General features: G+C 27.8%; 1 long non-coding RNA gene across 3 annotated transcripts; it reads right to left on the bottom strand.

The window, feature by feature from the left end:
* Positions 1–316: 316 nt before the first annotated feature.
* Positions 317–2427, bottom strand: LOC102606085 (uncharacterized). Of its 3 annotated transcripts, XR_001472554.1 has the most exons (4): positions 2332–2427; positions 2067–2193; positions 1463–1564; positions 317–659 (listed from the first exon to the last, which is right to left on the bottom strand). It is a non-coding gene; the product is annotated as an uncharacterized lncRNA (long non-coding RNA). The 3 variants fall into 3 exon arrangements; XR_001472553.1 differs by having other exon boundaries at positions 2067–2427; XR_369016.2 differs by lacking the exon at positions 2067–2193.
* Between the last annotated feature and the right edge of the window lie 2585 nt (positions 2428–5012).

Here is a 5012-nt window from a genome sequence, read left to right as displayed (position 1 = left end):
CATATTCATTTTTTGAAACTGAAAAAAATTATAGCAAGATTTTTTTAAAATTTAAGTTATCTGATTAAAAAAGAAAATACATTAAATAAAGTAAAAAATTAATTAATCTTTAAATAAAATGTGATCTGTTATAACCCGTAATTAAACTGTTCTAAGTAAGAATATTTTAAAAGTAGCTTTAAAACCCGTAATATTGTCTCTTAAATATATATGGGGTGATTTTTCCTATTCGATTCACTATATACTCAATAAAAAATATTGTTTCTTTTTGGTTCATGAAAATTTGTAATGTGGATAATAGATTGATAATGTGATCAAGCATAAAACATAATCAAGATATATTAATTTGACTTTAACAACACATAGGAAATCCTTCTCAAGAAGATCAAATAAAGTAAATTAAACATAAAACTCATTAATTAATACAATAAAAACCATATTTTTTAATCCATGATTAATTAATTAATATTAATTTCATGGACACTTTGGTTCTCCTGTCTGTTTCTTCCAATCTCTATAGCAAGGACAACAATCTTTATGTTCCCCAACATATCCTGGTGGAACACATTGACACCATCCACAACAATGGTTGCAATAAAACAAACATCTTTTTTTGTGACCTTTTTGTGAGCATCTCACATTGCATGCCTCTTCACATTCTAAACACACAACAAGTAAAAAAAAAAAACAAAAAAAAAAGGTTAAATAATCGACAAATGCATAATATGTGTATAATCTGTATATAATCAATGTATATCGGTTGAAAAAATTATAAGCGATATCCCAATTGACTATTTGTGTAAAGATTAATTGCTTTCTCTTAGAAAAAAGGGACAGATTTATTTACCTCTCTACTTTCAAGATATTTTATGTTTAATATATGCTATACTTTTCGAACAAAAACACTTGTGTAGTAAATAAAGTTATTAGAAATGCTCATTCATACTTCTCAAGAAGTAAAAAAAAGTTAAATAATCGGGAAATGTATAATATATGTATAATGTGTGTATAATCAATGTATATCGATGGAAAAATGATAAGTGATATTTTGACCGATTATTTGAGTAAAGATTAATTGTTTTCTTTTAGGAAAAAGGGACAGAGTTACATCTCTACTTTCGAAATAGTTTACATTTAATATCTGTTATACTTTTCGAACATAAACACCCTTCAATAAATAAAGTAGTTAAAAATGCTCCAAATGCATTTGTAAAGCTTTGTTGATGATAGATGTATTTTTGTTCGCAAAAAGTACAATAAAAGTCAAATATAAACTATTTCTGAAAGCAAATGATAGATATGATCGTTTTTCCTTTCTTTTATTCCAATATAGATTTGTGATTCGATAATCGTGTTAGAAGTAATAAACTATTTTTTCGAACAAACTCAACGTTCTCGTTTTGAACCAATGAGAAGATGGATTTGCAAAAACAACACAAAAATGATAAAAAGAGGTACTTACTATCTTTAGGCACAGGACAAGTTGTTGGACCAACAGGAGGTTGAGCTCTTGACATTGAAGCCATAATGAGCAAAGCCAAAAAGATGTGAAGAAGCCTCATCTCTATTTTTTCTTCAAAAACTAATGTTAGTTTTCAATTTTAATTTTATTTTGTGAGAAAATGATTGCTATGAATCCACTAATTGTGTGCATCTATATATATAGACAATATTAATTATAATCATAATATTGTAGATTTTGTTGCTAATGTAGCATTTACTCAAGACTTATCTACTATGGTTGCATTTATTAATGAGTTAATTAATTACAGTAAAGACTCTTATAACTAAATTACAAATAAACTCTGTATTTTTTAAAAATTAAGCATTTACATCCTTTTTAAAAAAAAATGAAAGTCATACACTTACACCTTCTTCTTTTCCCCCCCCTATATATATATTTCTAAAAACATTTAAACCTTTTATATAAGGAGAATCCTACAGAAATGAAACATCATCTACTTAATTATATATAAGATAATTTTGAAGCGAAAAAATAATAATTTAAACATATAAATTTACATTATGGTAAATATTCTAATTGAATTTAAAAAAAAGTTACTTACATGTATCAAAGTGCAAGGAAATTTACTATATATAGAATATTGAATGAGGAGCTTAGGGTGGTCAATCTTGATCAATTTGCTTTTGTGCTTCACTTTTCTCTATTTATACTGACTCTTCGAATTTATTCTGTACCACATAAATGACAGATAAAATCACGAGGCTCTTGCATCTAGTATTAGTAGTAATAGAAACATCTTGACTCATGTTGTAAAGCTCCATTGTGACATCAAACAAATAACAACAAACAAATTGTAGGATACATACCAAGGTATTACACCAATTGAACCTCCCAATAGACTATAGAGTGTTGATAAGACAATTAATTGAGATTATTTCTACTTAGTACTTAGTAGGATGGAGTGTATTTCTTTTGTTAGTACAAACTACAAAGGTGAGGTTGTGTTTGTTTGATAAGGATTGTTGACGTGTCGTGATTTCATTGGTGGAAATGGAAGGACAAGGACTGATGAGTGGTATGGGTATGGTTTTTAAAATTTTGGGCCTTGTTATGAGGCATTTTGGGTAAGATTTGGTGTGGAAAAATTGAAAATTTAATATTGGCCCAATTACTAGACTTTTGGGGTTTTTGAATTGCCTTAGAGAAATTATTTATCTATACAAAATAAGACTAAAATAGTACCAAATGTAGTAGGAGATTTTTGTTCATCAAAAATATCAAGTGCATCCTCTTTTAAAAAAATAAAATAATAATATACGAAATCATACTTCGAATCTCGCTTAAGTATTAAAATTTTGCTCATAATCTCATGTATGAAAATCGTATGATATCAATCTAAAATATGTATATAACTGTATAAATTTTATATAAAGTTCATGTTAGGTTTATGAAGGAGAAAAACACAAGTTTTTACTTTCGCTCAAGGCTTAGAATTTCATTCACAATTTCATGTATAAAAATTATATAAAATATGTATATAATTGTATCAATTTCATGTTGGTTTCTAAAATTTTAATAAAACAACAATATTATATACAAATTTAATATAGCTAACTTAAACTACAATTTTCATACAAATTAAATATAGCTAATATAACATACAAACTTCAAATACAATTTTCATACATTTATAATACGACTTTAATACATACCTTTGCTTTCTCATTCTTATATGTCAAGAATGATCCAATGGAATCTTCTAAATCAGATATGTAAAATCTCAAAGGATTAGAAGAGACTTTTGATATAATTCGACTGTAATTTGAACTTTGATATTATTCAAATGGCCTCAACTTTTACATTTAGGGCCCGTTTGGCCATGCGATATGGTATCATGATATGAAATCATAAGACAAAATTGAAGGTTTGTTTGGACATGCGATATGGAATTTTTGTGTTGTATATTTTCTCATAAACATTAAAATCCCATAAGTTGTAAAACTATTAAAAATAGCCCCAATTGTTTATTCAATCTTATCAAATAAACAAAAAAATTATAAAATCGCATAATAAATTATTACAAAGTTATTTGTTATCCACTCAAGTAATTGTTTCATCTAACTTTAATTTAATATAAAAAATCGAACATAAATTGTAGTGCACTAGTCTTTAATATAATCCTCCACATAGTACGGACAATTTCCTCACATTGAACTTGCATTTCTTGATCATGTGACCGAGAAGACGAACCAACATTGTTACTTTGAGCCAGTTGTTGGTCAATATCCTCCACAACTATAATTCATGTTCATAGACCATAAATATTTCATCACTACTTTGGTATTCTCGCAAATAATTATGTAACACTGCACAAGTTATGACAATTTCACTTGTGTATCAATATCATAATGGTTCATGCCTTGTTTCAGTACTCTGAATCTATTTTTCCAAGCTCTAAAAGTCCGTTCAATCACATTGCGCAGAGATGAATGCCTATAATTTAAATAGTTCTTTGGCATTTTTGAGGCTCTCTTTCACTTCCTCGGTAATCTTGCAAATGATAGCATAGTCCTTTGTATGGAGCTAAAAAATCCTTTTGTGTTTCGGAAACCAGCATCAAACAACATAATATTTATCTACCAAAAAACATTTTATAAAGAATTACTAAAAGCATATGTGACGTAAATGAGACAGCTTTGTGTAAATAAATAGTATTTCTTCTAAGGATGTAATTTAAAGTTACCATGTGGCGGAAATGGAAATTGTGACGTTGGTTCAACAAGTGCATTCTCAAGTACTTTACTATCATGTGCAGTACCTTCCCAACCAGCAGTAACAAAGGTAAATCGCATATCAAAATCACAAGCACATAAGACACTTTGTGATGTTCTTCCTTTGTGATTACGATATGCTTGTTTGCACCGCTTTAGGAACCTCCCCTTCTATATATGTTCCATCAATCGCACTAACACAATCCTACCAAGTAAAAAATACATCAATATTAGTTTAGTGAACATAAAATAAATTGGAAGCATTATAGAATGCACTTCATAAAAAATAATGTTTGTAAGAGTAATAAAAATAGTGCTTCCAAGACAATGCAAAGTCATAAAATAAATATTATCTCTTTAAACAAAGTTGATAGGAAATATGTAACTAAATAGGGATAACGTACACATAAAATATAAATGTGCACTTATCAAGACCATAAAATAAATTTATTACTCAACAATCGATTGGTGTGAGTTAAAGTGACTATATATTGGTGAGAATAATAAATTTTATGTCGGTGAGAATAATAAATTTTAAAAAGTAATGATGTGATTATAATTTTATTTACATATGAAATAAATGGTTAGTAGATATAAATGTGGGTAGTTTTAACAAAATATAAACTCATGGATCAATTGTTGTATTAAAATATCTCAAATCATGATACGGAATTCCTATATAATTTCATATCATTGTTTTTGGAGAATATGGAATCACATCTCAGGATATGGAATCATGAGATGGAATCAGCGTAAAATCGCATGTCCAAACGCTG

Source organism: Solanum tuberosum, unplaced genomic scaffold, assembly GCF_000226075.1.
Source record: "Solanum tuberosum cultivar DM 1-3 516 R44 unplaced genomic scaffold, SolTub_3.0 scf00966, whole genome shotgun sequence".
Taxonomy (NCBI): domain Eukaryota; kingdom Viridiplantae; phylum Streptophyta; class Magnoliopsida; order Solanales; family Solanaceae; genus Solanum; species Solanum tuberosum.
The sequence above is the reverse complement of the archived record's forward strand: the minus strand, read 5'-3'. Positions and strand labels throughout refer to the sequence as shown.